The sequence below is a fragment of the Humulus lupulus genome, chromosome X (assembly GCF_963169125.1).
Source record: "Humulus lupulus chromosome X, drHumLupu1.1, whole genome shotgun sequence".
Taxonomy (NCBI): domain Eukaryota; kingdom Viridiplantae; phylum Streptophyta; class Magnoliopsida; order Rosales; family Cannabaceae; genus Humulus; species Humulus lupulus.
This window is the reverse complement of record NC_084802.1, coordinates 11,606,245-11,625,970: the sequence shown is the minus strand read 5'-3', so window position 1 is coordinate 11,625,970 and position 19,726 is coordinate 11,606,245. Positions and strand designations below refer to the sequence as shown.

Below are 19,726 nucleotides of genomic sequence, written 5' to 3'. Positions count from 1 at the left end.
TAATAACATGTTACTAAATCATAATAAGCATGCCTAGCAATAATAGCTCTATTCATGCATGCAAATAAGTCCTGATAATGATGGTAGATCATGCCCTCTTGTATGGATGACTATCAAGTCAATCTTAATCAAATGAGTGATTAACATTTTGAGATTGTGATAATCATGTTGGGGCGTGTAGCCCTAATCAGATAAGTGTTTAACACTTTGAGATTCTAATAATCATGCTGGGGCGTGTAGCCCTAATCAGATGAGTGACTGATGAGTGAGTCACAAACTTGGGCTCCGCACCCTTGGCCATGTGACGTTGCAATCACCTGGGCCTTTTGGCCTTGGCTCTAAGTAACTAGCCTTTAGACTAGACAAGCGTTTTTAATTTTCATCGAATTTAAGGTCGATCAAGCATTAATGCTCATGATGATTCATTCAAGCATTAATGTTCATGACTTGTGCTGACACACTAGCCTAGGCCTAGCGACCCTTGAGAGGGCTAGGCGACCTTTCAAGACTTGTGCAGCAATCGCAAGGTGACACGTGTACCCTTGCCACGAAGCGGGACAAAGGTAAACGTCCCCGGACAGGGGTAAACAGTCCGGGCCCAGCATACGGCTAGTACCACTGCTTGCTATCACGGACCCACGATCCCAAGCAGGAACTGGGGAAGCAACTGTGCGAGCATATTGGGGGCAATGCAAGCCTCCTCCTGGCGGGCCTAGGCGAAGGCTTGGGGGGTAAATGTTATCCCCATTTCCTGCGTGGACCCGGATCATTCGTCCAGGCCCATGGTCAGAGGTTGTTCAAAATGTGGGCCCGGCCCAAGGCCTCTTGGTACGAGAATGTCCAAGGGGGCACGGGCCTGGGTACAATTCTGGGCCCACAAGGAGGTCCGGGACAGTCATCCGGGAGACGTACAGACAGTTCGAACCCCCACGACATACACGTCCTGGTCCCGGACCCTGGTAATGGTCTGGGCCTGTGGTAAATGAAGAGGGACAAAGGTAAACGAACCCGGATCACATCGTCCCCGGTTGGTGGGACCAAGCGTCCAGGACCCTGAAGCCGCCCCACTCTGCGTGGGCGTTGTCCCTACTTTTCACCTGCGGAAAAGGTCACCTCGGAATTGCACGCCGTTGTTTCAGATCTGCGTTGCCAAGTACTCTGACTGGTCTTGTATCCTGAATCTGCCTCGTAACTCGAAGTTTCCAGACCAAAAGCACCGTTTTGTCGGGCGAAATATAGCTCTTGGGCCAACTTATTGGGCCTTAACTGGTCTGGAATTCATGTATGTTTTATCTTTTATATTAGGCTTCCACTAGAGAGCCCAAGAGTATCCATATCTCTGATGGGCCCGGGTCATACCCGGCCCAGACCCAGTGTTCCCATGAGCCTATAAATACAGGCAATAGAATACTGGAAAAAGGATCTCTCTTCAACTAGGATACAGTTACTCTGTCGAAATACAGAGAGATACTCCATTGTAAAAGGCTTTCCAAGATCTAATACTATTGACTCATGGACTAAGGCTCATTTACGCCCCAACCACGTAAAAATCCCCTGTTAATCTTCCGCTTTTCTTACCATTACCCCTATAATAATATTCATTAATATAGTTTCCGAAAATCTCGGTAACCAAACACCAATGTCGATTACTGACTCATAAGTCAGTTCCATTCACAAGTAAGCAATGCAACCAGGCATATATCATATGTTAAATATCTAGATGTAGGGCATTCAGCATGCTTACTCAACAATCATTAGCATAATTATGACCATGCACATTTACAGAGACTCAAACTCTGATCAATCTCATATTCAATAATCATGTCATGCCCTAATCACATGTATCTCATGCATCACATGCATCACATACTAGGTGCAGTTTTCTTACCTCTAGTTCGAGCGAGAAATAAAAAATGAACGACCCTTGAGAACGATTAATCCTTTGATCCCTTAGCGGTCACCGATTCATAACCAAATATGGAATCCAATTAATGGAATCAACAATAAAAGGTTCTTGACCTAAACCTCACTCCCGGGACCTCGAATCATACTCAAACGGTTAGTAGATTCGATCCCGAGCCTTAGGAATTGAAACCCCGGGCCAAAAACCCTCAAAAGTGCCCAAAATAGGACCCTGGAAAAACAGGGTAGTGTTACAGCACTGCCCCCTAGCGCCCCAGCGCTACAACCAGAGCTGACTGGCCCTGGATAGCATTGTAGCGCCCTCCCTTGGGCGCTGTAGCGCTAGGACCAGTCTGAATCAGCCCTGGTTCTTCCTCCTTTGAGTTTTCCAATTTCAAGCTTCAAAACATGATTCCAAACTTCATTCAAACTCCCAAATGAACCCAAATACCCAACATACAAGTCCTAGGCATCATAACCCAACCAAACTTTGCTAAAAACTCCCATCAATTCTCAACTTTCAACTTCAAAATTCCAACTAAATCTCAATAATAAAACAGAACATAAACCAAAGTTTCCATGGTTAAAAACTTACCTCAAGTTCAGAATTACACCCTCTTCAATGGTAGAACATAACCCTAGACCATCAAGGCTAAACTTCCTAGCTTGATTCCTCAAATGGAGCTAAAAAATTTAAAGAGAAAAGAAGAGAAGAAGATGATCGGGAGAAGAAAAACAATGCTCTGTTTTGGTTAGCTTTCTACAACTTTCTAACTAATATATATATCCTTTAGGTCAAAAGACCAAAATGCCCCTAGGTCATTTAAAACCCTTAACAACCACCAAGGGCAAAACCGTCCTTTCTCCTCTATCTCACTAATTATAATTAATGCCATCCAATTTCCATTATTCCTATCAAATATTTATTCTCATTACCCAATATCCCGTTAATGTGCTAAATACCCCATTGACTCACTCCGAGTCAAGTATAAATCTCGTTGTGACTTTCCCGCTAGCTTACCTCCTAGGATCGTCTCGTGCTGAGTAACCCTAGCATAACCAAATAATAACGAAGCACCACACATGCCACATATATGCCAAATATACCTGAAATTGCCAAAATATAAAAATCACCCAATTAATCAGAAATAGGTTCACATGCATATTTAATACACATAAACATACATATAATCATTTAATTGCATAATAAATAAATTATGTCCCTCTCGACCTCCTAATCAAAGCCATAAGCTTTATTAGGAAATTTGGGTCAGTACAGTAAGTGTGAACCATCCCATTATGGTTATTGGTAATTAATAGGCATTTTACTTAATGGTTGTAATTATTGAATAATATTTGTGATTATATTAGTCAATAATAATAATTCTAACAACACATATATATATAACTATAAATACAAAGAAGTTGCAAGTAAGTACCTTCAATCATTGCATCAATCAATGCCAGTACATCTTCTACAGGTCCTTCCTTATGAATGTCGCGCAAATGCTAACAAACACCCAGACATAAGCTGATCCATCCTACCCCAATCAAACCATCTAATTCAATGAGCAACCAATGTAGTTTAAACAAAAATTGTGAAGAGAAGTGATCAAGAAATTACATCATCGAGCAATTGGGCTCTGTAACTCTCTGATCTGTTATCATAACACCTTAACAGTTGAAGACATGTTCCGGTGATGAGCTTTGTGGTCATGTAGGTCTCCCATTGGGTGTCCCTTTTCAGAACTTTCAAGAAATCAACAAAAATATATACTAGGGGTGAGCATCTACACCAGCAAACCGCGGCGACTGACCGCACCGCACCACACTACACCACAAACTGCAGTGTCAAAAGTGTAATGGTTCAGTATGATTTGTATCTTAGCTAAACTGCGCAGTGGGTGCAGTGCGCGGTTTGGTGGTGTGAAATTTTGGTTTGCACCACACCGGACTGCATACTTACAAATATGTTAAAAAAATTTAAACTTTACATATATACCATTTTTTAGTAACCCAATCTGAAACTAGGAGCCCACTTAAATTAGGGTATAACCTTATTCTCAAACACCTCATACATGACAACTCCTTCCTCTCTCATCTCATTTGCGCCTCCTCCCTATCACCATCTCTATCTCACACATAATTTTTTAACACACTTACACCGTGGAAAACCACCCAAACCACACCGCAAAAAATGGTCTGGTTTGGTCAGTTTGGTGCAACCAAATCACACCGCACGGTGTGTTCTAGCTACTACACTGCACTTGTAGCGTGGTGTATTAAAAAGTTTTCAAACCGCCCAAACCACACCGTGTACTCCCCTAATATATACTTTAGTATCATCATCACTAGACATTACTTTCATTTTTTGAGATTTAGGTTGAATTCGATTAGATAGAGTGAATGAACTACAATTGAAGATCGAAACGAAACAAACAGAATAAGAAGAAGAAGATGAAGAAGAAGAACTTGTTCAGCATTAGCGTCGAAATATTAGCGGTGACATGTCGCCCTCTAATGATAATCAATGACGACTTTTGGTATTATTAATCACTACTTCAAATATTACTTTAAAAAACAAAAATCCACTTTTATTCTTTTTAATCATCAATAAATAATTAAATTTTGATCATCAATATTCTACTTTTATTTTTTTTAATCATCAATTAATTTTAGTAACAATTGTTGTTTTTTTTATTGTTTTTTGTTGGTTTTTTTTAATTGTTGTTGATTTAATTTAGTAATATAAATTTTGTAATTTTAAATTTGATAATGTTATAGGCTTTTTATTTTTATTATTAATTTTTGTGTTGTATACTTTTTTATTTTAATTATTAGTATAACATAAATTTAAATTTTATAAATGAAATATAATTAAAATAACAAAAATAAGTAATTAAAACTTATAATATTATATATGAGGATATATTTGTATTTAAATAAATTATCAAGGCTAATTTTGACTTTAAATGAATAGAAGTGTCTTCATTATTGAAGACAAATAGTGTTTTCCTTCATTATAAAGATGAAGTTGAAGCTTGGTTGGAGATGAATTTTTTGTTCAAAATGAAGGAAAAGTAGTTTTGAAGATAAAGATAGAATTTCATTGGAGATGCCCTTAAGGACGACTGATGTCGCCCCTAAAGCCCATATTTCTTGTAGTGAAAGTAATCATTTCTTATGTAAGAATATTGTATTTTTTATAATCACTATTGTTGCTATAAATGTTGTGCCACTTATTTGTGTTGGTCAAAAGCGTTGACTAACGATGTAGAATCATGAAACTTTTCCATGTTGAGCAGGAACTGACATGAAATGCATAAACAAAATACGCAGATGCAAAAACTAGATCCGAAAATGTATAAACAAAAAAAACCCCAAATACAAAAAATAATAACCTAGAATTTTCAACAACTTAGATCGCAATCTTCATCGTCATCTTTGTGGAAGCATTCCTCAGATCCTCCCGGTAGTTGTTTGTTAAGGAGCTCCAACCATCGACCAAATCTACCAAGCCATCTTCCCAACCTAGATTAGAGTCATCATCCTCGCATTTCAACCCAGATTGACATAGCAAGTCGCTTCCTTCATAGGTTGTTGAAGAGTTCTTGCCCATGGATCTCTTTAGTATAGTCGTAGCGATATAAACAAGAATACTCATCCATCTCAGCCCCTCGACATCCACCTCTAGTCGATCTACAGTAGCAGGAAGAAAATAAGAGATGTAACGTTAAGGTTAAACAATTATATTGTATTTAGATTTTTTTTAAAACACTATACACATTTACTCTTTTTAGGAAGATTTTATTTCAATTTTGATTTATTTTAAGAATTGTTTTAAACTTTTTTGATTAAAATCTGCTATTTATCTTAATTATTTAAAATGATTTAATTTTTTTAATTATTTTTTAGTTTTAAAAAATAACTTAAATCGTTAAAAAAAACCTTATTTTATTTTTTAATTTATTAATTTTTAATAAGAAAATAGATTTTGTTAATTTCAAATTAATTAATTATTTTATTTTATACACATGACATTATTTTAGACACGTGACATTGCCACATTATCGCCCAAATATCCACATCAGTCATCTGTTAGCCACGTAGGATAGAAATGAACAGATGTCCCACAAATCAATAGCGGAAATAGGTCAGGAGAAATTTTTAATAACGCAAAAAATTCAAGTGACATGAATTAAAAATAATAATAATTCAGAGGGAAACAATCATATTTATTCTAATTAAAATTATATGCCCCTGATAGATAATTATGTTTTTATCACATATGCATTAATTTTATTTAATTTTTTTAACTCACATATGTATTTATATACATAATTATGTAACTCTTGATAGTTGATATTACAGAAAAAAAAACTAACTATGGAATAATTAAAGAATTTTATGTCCAAGTAAAAAAAAATTAACTTCAAGTCTTCAACCTGTAAAAAAAAAATTCATTTAGAAATTAAAGTATATATATATAGATAAAGTTGAAATTCAAGAAGAAAATGGAATTATGCTTCTCAAAAATGGTGCTGGCTTCTAATGTAAAGAATGAGTACTTTTATTTATTTATCTTTATTTCATATAAAATCATATTATTTTAAAAAAGACTATTATTAGATATTTATATTGTTTTATTATAAATAGTATTGATAATATATTATTATTATTATTCATGTGTATAATGTTGCCAATTTCCAGGAACAAAGAGAGATTGGCATGGAAACAAAAATGTCACTAAAAGACAAAATAAAATATAATAAAATAAAAAATACATTTAGAAATATTTTGAATGGTTTGACCAATTTATAGTGCCTTAGTAATAGGATATATATTATCTTTAAGAGAAATATAAAGATGTAGGAAAGGAAACTAAAATTAATACGGAATTTTTTTTAAAGAAAATTAAAAAAAAAATATTAGGACTATATAAATAAAATAACTTATCTCTTATCTATATATATTTGGAATGTAAATATAGTTTTCCTATTATCAATATAATATATATATATATACGTCAATATATACAGTATATACAACGTCAATAATTTGTTTATTTAATTTGTTCTTAACTAAGTTCCACAAAATGAATGGCTGTCATAGTTGCCAATAAACCAAATATTTATATATGTGGTGTGTCTCACACACAGATTCCTGTCATTTACTTTATCAAAAGCAAATTCTTTTTTTTCCCCATATGTTGGGCCATAATAATAATAATAGCAACAATAGAGAGAAAGAGCTTTTGATAAGAGATCATATGGAAAATAATAATAAGGCTACAAAGAACATATCAATATTGTTTTTATTGGTATGTTCTTTAACTCTAAATGTTTTGTTTATGTTTAAGAGAGTGAGAGTAGTTTTTAATAGTGAAAGTAGTGGTAGTGATGAGCTGAGTTGGAGTAGAAGGGCTGCAAGGGAAGCTGAGAGAGTGGCAGCCATCTCATGCTCCGGCCATGGAAGAGCTTACATCGATAGCAGCTTGGTAGTTGATGAAGAAGAAGGACCTGTTTGTGAGTGCAATTCTTGCTATTGGGGCTCTCACTGTGAAAACTTCCTTCCTTCTTGTCCTGCAAATGCCCAAAGGTCTCTCTCTCTCTCTCTCTCTCTCTATAAATATACAAATACATACAATATATTGTAGTTTTCATTTGTTTCCCTTTTTTGGTAGGATTTCACTCCTGGATATTTTTTTTAAGTTGGGGTATTTTGTAATCTATATAATAAAATTATTTGAGTTTGACTTTAATCTTTTTTTGACACATGTTGTTGTTTGTCAAATCCCTTTTTTTTCCCTCAAATCATAAAATTTATTTTATTTTTCACCAAGTAATAATTATAAAAACTCCTTTCCCTTTGTGTTTTTATTTTACTAAATGAAGAATTTTTTTTTTTTAAATCTAACTATAAAAACGAAGAATTTTATTTTTATATAGTAAAAAACTCAATTGCAATTTTGTTTATTCTTTTAATCACAAAATAAGAACAAATAAATATTTAAAATTACTTAGAAAAACTCATTAATAATCAAAATGAACGTATACCCAAAAAAAAAAAAAAAAAACTACTTTTCTAGAGAGTAGCGTGTTAATCGAGTTTTCTTACTCAATATAATGAAAAGATTTATATCTATCTTATATTTGAAATAATTAATAAATTTAAGTTAGTGGGAGTGACATTAATAGAGTTTCTATTCCTTTGGTAAAATACCATCTTGCCCATTAAAGCCTTAATAGTTTTTTTGACCTCACAGTTATAACTTTATATATATATATATATATATATATATATATATGGAATTATAACGATGTGGCAATTGATAAATATTTTTTTTTATTCATTAATTTTGAATTTAGTTTTTTTTGTAATAATTAATGTTGTTTCCAACTAATGAAAGACACTATTTATATTTATAAATTAATATGCATTTGAAAAATAAAAAGTTTACAATATTATATTTTCATATTAAATACATATTTTTTATTAGGTAAAGCTTCCAAAAATTTAAAAAAATCAAAATTTATTTTTCAAAATATTAATTAATAACTATAAATATGGATCATTGATCTTAATCAAATAATTAATATTAAAATAATCATTCATGGGTAGTAACTATTCAAATACACCCATATATATATATATATCATAAAATTACAGTGGTTATATAATAACCAAAATACATAATAAATTAAACAAAAGTCAAATTGGTAGGTACAATAATTTCTTTATTTTAGGAGTGTTATTATGGCATAATCATAATAGAATTGCTAAATTGCACCACTCATGACTAATTCACAAGGAATTGACATACTGCTATTAGTGTAATCTAATATCGGGTCTCACTTATTTGAATTTAATAAGTATTATGAGGTATCGCTAACCAATCATAGAGTGACATCTCATGTGGTGTTGGACACCTCATGTAACACTACTCTAATTATCATAATATGTATATAATTGCAGCGGAGATCCATTATTCTTGGAGCCATTTTGGATGAAAAATGCAGGCAGCAGTGCAATGTTGGTGGCTGGTTGGCACAGAATGAGTTACACCTTCAACCAATCAGGTTTCATGTCCAAACAACTTGAAGCTCGAATTCGCCAAATGCATGCCATTGTTGGAAATGCAGTGACTGAGGGAAAATACATTATTTTTGGAACTGGCTCAGCACAGCTTATCAGTGCTGCTGTTCATGCCCTTTCACCTCATAATAATTCTTCTAATTCTCCTTCTATAGTTGTACCTATAATCCCCTATTACCCGGTTAGTATATTTTTCTATATAAATATATTTATTGCCTCGTGATATGACGAATTTTATTTGACCCAAAACCGTTGGATTAAGTAAAATAAATATCCATAAATATTTTGAGATGTATGCAGAAATATATGATTATATTATGAGTACAAAAAGCTTTAATTTTGGTTTGGACTTTTGGCAGCTTTACAAATTGCAAACAGAGTATTTTCAAGAGGTCAATTACAAATTCGAAGATGATTCAACTTTGTGGATGAACAAGATTAACAACTACTCTAATGATAATAATAATACTATCAATCTAATTGAAATAGTAACCTCACCAAACAATCCTGATGGGCAACTCAATCGTGCTCGTCTTCAACACCCAATGGCCAAAGCTATTTACGATCGAGTCTATTATTGGCCACATTTCACTGCAATTTCTACTCCAGTTGATGATGATATTATGCTCTTTTCACTTTCCAAGTTGACTGGCCATGCAGGCAGTAGATTTGGGTAAACCAAACCAACCTTCTTCATTATCTCATATTTATATTTATATATCGATGAATTCATTCTATAATAGTGAGATTGTTGTGCATGGTGTAGATGGGCAGTGGTGAAGGATGAGACTGTTCACAAGAATGAGTAAACACTTGCGTGTGAACACCTTGGGAGGTTCACATGAGTCTCAGTTACGAGCTCTACATCTTATGGAAGTAATTATTGAAGGGAAAGAAGGGGAGACAATATTTGATTTTGGATATAAAACAATGAGAAATCGTTGGGAAAAATTGAACGAGATCATATCTGTCTCTAAACGCTTTTCCCTTCAAAAATTAGAATCTCAATACTGTAATTTCTTCCACAAAATTAGAGCACCTTCACCAGGTAAGACACAAGACATTTTCACTATATATGCCATGAAATCTCTTTTGGTTATTTTAGGACTTCCATCCATGAAAGTTGAATCATACATCTTTAATATTTATATATATATATATATATATATATTTATGTCTTTGATAGGGTATTGATAATAGGGTACGATCTTAACCATTCATAAAATCCACAAACTAATAAATGATTCTATATCATTAACATGAATCATTTATGTGCATTTGTCATAAGCTTTGAAAAGCTGTAATTATATTAATTCCTAATCAAAATGGATAAAACTGTAGCATGGTTTGTAGTTTAGCACTCATTCATACTATTTCTTCTACATGGACTAAATATAAACCTAAATTAAGATCACTTTTATATGGTTTGAGTCCATCTCAAATTAGGTGGTTTTTTCTGTCAGGTTTTGTGTTAAAAAAATGACATGTAATCACTTTATAGACACATGATCCATTTGGCCTATTTTAGATAGACTAGTTCTCGAGCCAAATTTCAAAACCCAACCAAAAATATTCCCACATAAGTGCCACCAAAATGGACAGTGATATCATAACTCAAACTAATTTTACAATAAACACTCCTAGCTAGCTAGTTTCAACCATGTGAAACTTCTTTTTTGCTTGCATAAATGCTAACAGTGGACTGTCCATGGCAGCTTATGCATGGTTGAAGTGCCTAAGAAAAGAAGAAGAAAAAGACTGCTCTGCAGTTCTCACTGCAGCAAATATAAATGGCCGCAGAGGAAGCACTTATGGCGATGAAGACAAGTATGTACGACTTAGCCTCGTACGGACACAGGATGACTTTGATAATCTACTCAACCGAGTAAAGATTTTAATCTCAGAAGAAGACAGTGCCAAATCTATGTGACTCTTCTGTTTATCTTTACTATATATACAAATCAAGAAAGATCATACCTTGTGATCTTTTCTTATTTATTAAAATTAAGGTTCATAGTTTATGAACTGTTGGTATTTCAATATTCAAAATTTGTCAAAAGGACCAAGAATCTCGGTCTCAGTTGAACTTGTACACAGTTGTAGTAGTTAAATTTCTTAAGGGTTTGTGAAATAAATTGATCAGCTCAAATTGAGGCTGATTCTATGTTTTCCATTTATAGACCAAGCACAGATTACATAGAGGAATACAAGGAGCAATTTCAGCTTTACACGTATATAACTAATTATAACAGAGATGGAATCTTTTGGATTCCGTGCTTAACGGAATTGATTTGACAGCTGTAATGATTGCCTTGGGATTGCAACATTCTCCAACAAACCAGGGGACATCTCATAGGATTGCAACATTCTCCAACATTCTCCAACAAACCAGGGGACATCTCATAGGACTAAAATACCCCTGCAAATTGCAACATTCTCCAACAAACCAGGGGACATCTCATAGGACTAAAATACCCCTGCAAAATTTATCCTGTAACACCACCCCTCAAGCGAGAGGGTGATTCAACTTGTCCACCAGGAACTTGAACTGTGAATGAGAGAGTCCCTTTGTCAAGCAATCCGCAATCTGATCATGAGATGGGACATAACGAATTTGTAGTTGTTTTTTAAGCACTTTGTCTCTCACAAAATGAATGTCTAATTCGATGTGCTTGGTTCTAGCATGGTAAACTGGATTAGCAGCCAGTGCGCTTACACTCACGTTATCACACCAAATTATAGGTGCAGCTGGTAGCTTGAACTTCATCTCCTAAAGTAGTTCTTGAAGCCATGTAAGTTCTGCAGCAAGTTGTGCAAGGGCCCTATACTCAGACTCGGTACTTGATCGAGCTACCACAGTTTGCTTCTTGGAAGACCATGATATGAGTGAGTCTCCTAGAAACACACAGTAGCCAGCAATAGACCTTCGATCATCTGGACAACAAGCCCAGTCCGCATCAGAAAAACCAATGAGTGACAGTCTATCACTTGGAGCTATGTGAATGCCATGACTCATAGTTCCTTTGAGATATCTCAAAACACGCTTTGTTGCATTCCAATGGAAATTAGTGGGACACTTGAGGAATTGACTAAGCTTGTTCACTGCAAATGAAATGTCTGGTCTTGTGTGACTGAGATATTGAAGTGCACCTATGACACTTCTATAGTGAGAGGGGTCTGTCATAGGTTCACCATCATGGATAGACAGTGGTTTGCTGGCTGTCATGGGAGTTGGACTTGGCTTCAAGTTTGGCATGTTCACTCTCTGAAGCAATTCAGAAATGTATTTCCCTTGTGTCAAGTAAAGCCCTGTTTCATCTCTAAATGCTTCAATTCCTAGGAAGTAGTGTAGGCTTCCTAGATCCTTGAGAGAGAAAGTTTTGTTCAATCGAGTAATGAAACATTCAAGCTCCTTTGAGTTGCTACCTGTGATGACAATATCATCTACATATATTAAGGCCATAATCACATAGTCAGGGTGTTTTAGCATAAAAAATGAGGAATCAGCCTTTGAATTTTCAAATTTCCATTGCAGTAAGGTGACTTTGAGCTACTCATACTAGGCCCTCGGGGCTTGTTTCAAGCCATAGATTGATTTTTCCAACTTACAGACATAGTGTGGCTTGGTAGGATCTTCAAACCCTTGTGGTTGTGTCATGTACACATCCTCATCCAGAGTACCGTTGAGAAACGCATTGTTAATGTCAAGCTGCCTTATATCCCAATTATGAGCCACGGCTATAGTTAGAACAACCCGAACTATTAAGGCTTTTATGACTGGACTAAAAGTCTCCCCAAAGTCAACCCCTGGCCTTTGGTGAAACCCCTTGGCCACTAAACGAGCTTTGAGGCGCTGAACAGATCCATCGGCATTATACTTTATTTTATACACCCATTTATTGCCTACCACATTATAGTCAGGAGAAGGAGGCACCAAATACCATGTCTTGTTTCTGCGAAGAGCAACCATTTCAGTGTCCATTGCAGTATTCCACCCCTCATGGAGGAGTGCCTCCTGGACAGAGGTAGGCTCCCTGAGAGGCTGAGAAGCAGTGGCCTTGGATAGCAGAACCCGTGGTTTAAAAATACCTGCCTTTCCACGAGTAATCATGGGATGATGAGGCAGTACTGGTGCTGGAATTGGAGGTTCAGCAGAGGTTGATGGCTCTTGAGATGATGAGGGTGCTGAAATATGAGGTGAATTCTGTACAAACACAGGACTTACAGCAGCATCGTCATGAGAATAAAAGGGAAATAGACCAAAAATATCATGAGGTAGAGCAGAGATTGGTGAGTCATTATCAGTATGTGAAGGTACTTGATCTTGTGAGGAAGGAGCTTGGGATGGTGGTTCTGTACTGGACGGAGCTGTTTGAGTATTGAAAGGTAGATGAATCCAGGAACTAGGCATGATAACAGTAACAGATTTCTCTGGTTGATAATTGTTGAGAAAACCAAGTTGAAAAGGGAATTCTTTTTCATTAAAAACCACATGCCTAGATATATAAATTCTCCCATGTGAACTGAGCACTTATAACCCTTATGCACATCACTATAACCAAGATTTACGCACTTAATGGAATGGTATTGAAACTTGTGTGTTTGGTAAGTTCTTAGACAGGGAAAACATGCAGAGCCAAACACTTTAAGAAACTTGTAGTCAGGGGTCTTTGAGTGAATGATTTCATATGGTGATTTGTGGTTGAGTACTGAGGTTGGCAGTCTATTTATTAAATAGACAGCGGTCTGAAATGCATCAGACCAATACTTTTGTGGCATTGCTGCCTGTGCAAGGAGAGTGAGCCCCATTTCAACAATGTGGCGATGCTTACGCTCAGCTCTCCCATTTTGAGCTGAGGTATTGGGACAGGAATGATCAAAAGTATACCACTTTGTGCAACTAAACCAAAAAAGGCCTGATACTCTCTACCCCAATCAGTCCTTAGTTTCTTAATTTTCCTACCAAACTGAGTTTCAACCATGGCCTTGAACTGAACAAATGCAGCCAGAGCATCTGATTTTTTTTTTAGTAGATACATCCAGGTGTACCTACTGTGATCATCAAGAAAGTGAATGTAGTATTTGAAGTTTGTATGAGATGCAATGGGAGCTGATCCCCATAGATCAGTGTGCACTAAGTCTAAAAGACCAGTGGCTCTAGAGTGTGAATTTGAAATGGTAGTGCGTGAGATTTTCCAAACTGACAAGCATCACAAAAACTTTGAACTTCATTAATAGAGGGTTTTACATTTGACATTTTTAGGATTTGATTTAATACATTAATGGAAGGATGTCCTAAACGCCTATGCCAAATGTCTTTTAGGGAATTAGAAGAAACATGATTAACTGATGAAGTATTGACAGCTACAACAGAGAAAGGTGAGGAGGACTGAGGTGTCTATGGTGAGGTGTGAAGCTGATAAAGGCCATCTTTAAGTGTCCCGTGCAAAACCACCTTCCCTGTGCTTTGGTCCTTCACACAACAAAAATCAGAAAAGAATTCCATAGAAACATTATTATCTGCTATTAGCTGTAAAACACTGATTAAATTTTTTGAAATACTAGGAACATGCAACATATTTTTCAGCACCAAAGGATTGAAAGAATCAGTCTGAATTGAACTAGATCCAATATGTGAAATAGAAAGTTTGCTACCATCACCAATGGTGATTTGTTCCTTACCCTCATACTCAGATTTAGTTTGTATCTTGCCTGGATCTGAGGTCAGATGGTTGCTAGCCCCACTGTCTGCTTACCAACTATCATCATTGAGCATTTCAGGTGTGGCAATGAGTGCTGAGAACTGTTTGTCTTGAGTTCCAGTAGTGTTAGGTTGATTTCCCATATAGTTTTCATCATATCTGTTATAACGATAGCTGCGGAGTGACCATACTTGCCATACACTTGGCAAGTTGGTTTTGAACCATTTCCTCTTCCTCCTCGACCTTTGCCTCTGTAACTTCCCCCTCTAAACTGTCCTGAAGCCTGCTGGTTTCCTCTTCCACCATTGTGATTTGGATGGAACCTACTTTGTCCTCCTGTGTTATGAGAGTTGTTGGATCCTGATGGTTTCTGTGCCATATTAGCAGAAGCATTCCCTACCAGTTTGCCGTTGGCTGAGATAACATTGAGCCTCTCAATCCTTCCATCAAAACTGAGCAGAGGGTTTTGAAGTTGTTGACAGGTGGTATGAGTTTGAGACTCGGTTAGCACAACAATAGACAAATACTCTGCATCCAAACCAGATAGCACATTAGAAATCAAATGTCTCTCGGGGTATGGCTCACCTGCTAAGGCCAAAGAATCTGCCCACATCCTCTTCATCTTCAAGTAGTCAGACATGGATTGAGATCCCTTGCGAGTGGTTTGGATTTTGGTTCTCAAATCGTCCATGTTGGCTCTCGAATGAGCTCCATATAGTTCTTCCAGTGCATTCCACAGGGCAAAAGCTGATTGACACCCCATGACTTCTGAGGCAATAACTTCTGTCATTGACTCGTATAGCCAACCCATGAGGAGTTGGTCATAAACCATCCAAGTTTCATACTCAGGATTCACATCCATTCCAGATCCAGCAACTCCTTCAACTGGTGTGCCTGCTGCAATAAACTCAGGTGGTGCAGGCCGAGACCCATTTATGAAACCATCTAATCTGTGGCCACGGATAATGGTATTCACCATGGTTTTCCATAGAGGGAAGTTGTTTCGGTCAATCTTCAAGGAAAATGGTTGACTCAAGGTATTACTAAAAGGATTCGAAATAGGAGGAGGAGAGGAAGAAGATGGTGTTTGCACCATTGCTATGACTGGTACAGTGGTCTGTCCAGTTGGAGTCTGATCACCCTGATTTGTTGCTTCTTGAGCTGTCGAAGATTGGTCCTGAAGAGTCGACATTGCGTTGGCAAATACGCTCTGATACCAAGTGAAATTTCTTAAGGGTTTGTGAAATAAATTGATCAGCTCAAATTGAGGCTGATTCTATGTTTTCCATTTATAGACCAAGCACAGATTACAGAGAGGAATACAAGGAGCAATCTTAGCCTTACACGTATATAACTAATTATTACAGAGATGGAATCTTTTGGATTCAGTGCTTAACGGAATTGATTTGACAGCTGTAATGATTGCCTTGGGATTGCAACATTCTCCAACAAACCAGGGGACATCTCATAGGACTAAAATACCCCTGCAAAATTTATCCTGTAATAGTAGTTATCATCAAACTCTTTTAATTGTTTCTAGAATTTGTAAATAAATTAAATTTAAACCATGTTTGCTGTTTATATCAGCCAATATTAGAGTTGGTTACCAAACCGGTAACAATAATCAAGTTCCAAACCAAGTTTGAGTTCATATAATAAAATTGAAATAATATATAGAAAATAAAGAATAGTAGAATACATACCTTGAGTGGAACTCAAAAACAACCAATTTATCAAAAAAAAAAAAAAAAAAAACCCAAAACTAATCCTAAAACACCACAAAAAAATATCAAAGATTTTAGATCGAGCACATACTATTCAAGCTCATGAATAAGAATTTTGCTTGGTTGTTTTGTATTTTTGATGGTTTATGTATTTGGAATAGAGAAAATAATTATATTTTGTATTAGTTTGGTTTGGGAAATAGATGAGAATAGGTAGTGTAAATGGGAGATGAGAATAGGTAGATGAGAATATTTTGTATTAGTGGTAGTGTAAGATATAGGTGATGGATTGATAATGGATTGGACAAGTTTGTGTTTATATATAGATAGAAAATGGGAGAGCCTAGTACGGTTTTGGAAAGGATAATCTTTCATTTATGCTTGTTGACTCTTGATACATTTTTGAACATATAGGGTTCGTCACCAAGTGTGTTTAAAATCAATGCTGGACTTGCTAAATATGTCATTTGGACTAAACATGTGATTAAGCCACTAATGGTTTAGGTATTAAAACTTTTGGTCAACTCATAAGCATTTTCATTAAATTAAAAGCATGTTCCTTACACGGGATCCCAAAAACATCATTTTAAAAACCAGTTACAACACTCAAGTTACATAATAAGCCGACCTAGGCGGCAAAAGTTGAGTTTAACCCTAGTTCCCCTGAGCATCTCGGCCGTGGTGGTCGAGCGGTCTGCATATGTACACGTCACCGCTATCTCCCTCCGAATCATGGCTAGTTGAGCTTCTCCTTACCTTTACATGCACCACAAAGCACCTGTGAGCCAAAAGACTCAACAAGAAAACATATTATACAGTTCACTGAGTAATATATCTGTCAGACAGTAATAACTGGATCTGGTGTATTCATTATACAAATCGGAAACCATGGGGTCACGCAAGTGCGTGTCGCACTTCCTTTCAGTTTGTTGGCATCCGAGCCAGTCAAGTGCATGTTGCACTCCCATAGTGGCCCAGCCATGGTGGCCTGCAGTCCACGTGCACAATGCCAATCTCAGCTTATAAACTGAGTTCTTTAAGTCCTTGACAATCACACATCTCATATAACATACATATCAACAATTACAATGCATTATAATACATTCAAACAACAGTCATAGGCATAATCATAATTATGCGCGTTCTAGTGTACTTAATCAGATATTCACAAACATAACTATAATCATGTTCATTAACACTGCCAAAGCCTTAATCATATTTATATTTGACCATTGAACTTAGCCCTAATCACACACTCACATACTGGGTGCAGTTCTCTTACCTTTGATCCGAATGCAAGTTACTAGCGACGTCACTTGAGTACGATCCCTAATTTGAACCCTTAGCGAAGACCTAGTCACAACCATAATAAGGAATTCCACCAACATCGGGAGAATAAAAGCTTCCAGACCAAATCCTAGCCTCCTGGTCATCGAATTCCACTCAACAAGGAAGTAGAATCGACCCCGAGCCCAAAAGGTTAAGTTCCCGACCTAAAAACCTCCTTAAGGCCAAAATTCCCCTTAAGGGTCGCGACCCTAAGGACCCATGTTGCGGCCCACCTCTAAGTCAGAGGCTCGACCTCCCTGGAAAACCAACATGCGCCGCAGTGCTCCCCTGAGGCGTCGCGGCCTGCCTCTGCCTCCGAACCCTCTTGGCTCCTTCTTACTCCATAGGGTCGCGGCATACCAAGAACAAGGCTGCGACCCAGCCTTTAAAACCCATAATTTCTTGGTTTTTCCCTTAGCCGAACCCAACTAAAAACCACCCAATTCTATCCCAATCTTCCAACTCAATTCCCATAATTAACATAACCCTTTCCAGCAACAAAACCCAACTGAATACTAGATTAAAACCCATCAATAATCCCAAAGCTCATCCTCACAACTATCAAACATGCAAAACTTTAAACTTCAATCAAAACCACAGAAACTTCATGATTGAATTTTGAATTAAAGACCTTACCTCTGCTATGTTTATCCTCTTGAGCTAATCCTCTAGTTCCCCAAGCTTGAGACCTTAATTCCTAGGCTTGATCACCAATTTTTCCCCAAAAATCCACAAGCTTCATGAAAACAGAGAAAACGAGGGAGAGAGAAAGAGTAAGTTGCTGAGACTTCTTTCCTTTAGTTTCCTTAACTATCTCAGAGATTCCCAACCCACCAAACTTGCCCCTTGCCCTTAACCTACTCATCATGTGCTCACAAGGGAAATTTTGTCCTTTGACTCATACCCCGCTATTCACAACTTACATCCTATAATTCCCGTTACTTCAAATATTCTCACATGATTACCAAATAATTTCCCATTATCCACTAATTCCCGGTAATGTACTAAATTACTAAAATACCCCCAAGCTCACCCCGGGCCGGGTATAAAACCCCGTTGTGACTTTTCTGCTAACTTGCTCATCAGGATCGCCTCGCGTTGAGTAACCCAAATATATCCACATAATAATGTGGTCTCAGTCACACAAACACATATTTGCATTTATACCCTGAACGGGTCAAATTACTAAAATACCCTTCTTATAAGAATCGGGCCCACACACACATATTTAATATTTTGAACATGCAAGCATAATTATATTATAATATAATTCACATAATAACACAATTATCACCTCCCGGCCCCCTAATCTAGGCACTAAGCCACATTAGGAAATTTGGGATGTTACATATATATACTTGGTTGAGTCGATGGGTAAACCAACTTAGCCCTTTTTTTTTAATATATTTTATTTCTAGTTTTTTCTAGATTATACTTACTTTACAATTACATTCTAGACGTGCTAACCTCTTTAGATTTAACTTGTAGTTTCTAGAATACACTGTCAGATTGCAATTGTTTTATTTTTCTCTAGAATTTTCTTGGATAAAAAATCTAGAAATGTGTAGCACATTTCAATACTCCTCCTTGGTACACATTTCGGTGACTCCAATCATGTCTTCAATCCTGCATTGCTTGAGTTCTATTTCTTTGTTTGTTTCAGCTACTCTAATGAAATGATAATTAATGCTTACATGTTTCGTTCTGCTATGAAATATGGAATTGTTGGCCATTGCAATAGCTAATTTGTTATCACAGTAGATCTTTGTAGCTTCGTCTTGTGAGTCTCCCATGTCTTTAAGTATTTTTTTTCAGCCATATAGCTTGGCTTGTAGTCATTGCTACAACAATATACTCTGCTTCTGCTAATGATTGCGGGATTGTCGCTTGTTTCTTTGATGCCCAAGAAAATATCCTTAATCCAATTGTGAAGGCATATCCTGTCATGTTTTTCATATCATCTAGTGATCCTTC

At 36.3% G+C, this 19,726-nt stretch overlaps 1 pseudogene; it reads left to right on the top strand.

Moving 5' to 3' along the window:
• The first annotated feature begins 7,109 nt into the window (after nucleotides 1-7,109).
• On the top strand, nucleotides 7,110-11,166 carry LOC133804476 (tryptophan aminotransferase-related protein 4-like; annotated as a pseudogene).
• Nucleotides 11,167-19,726: the final 8,560 nt, after the last annotated feature.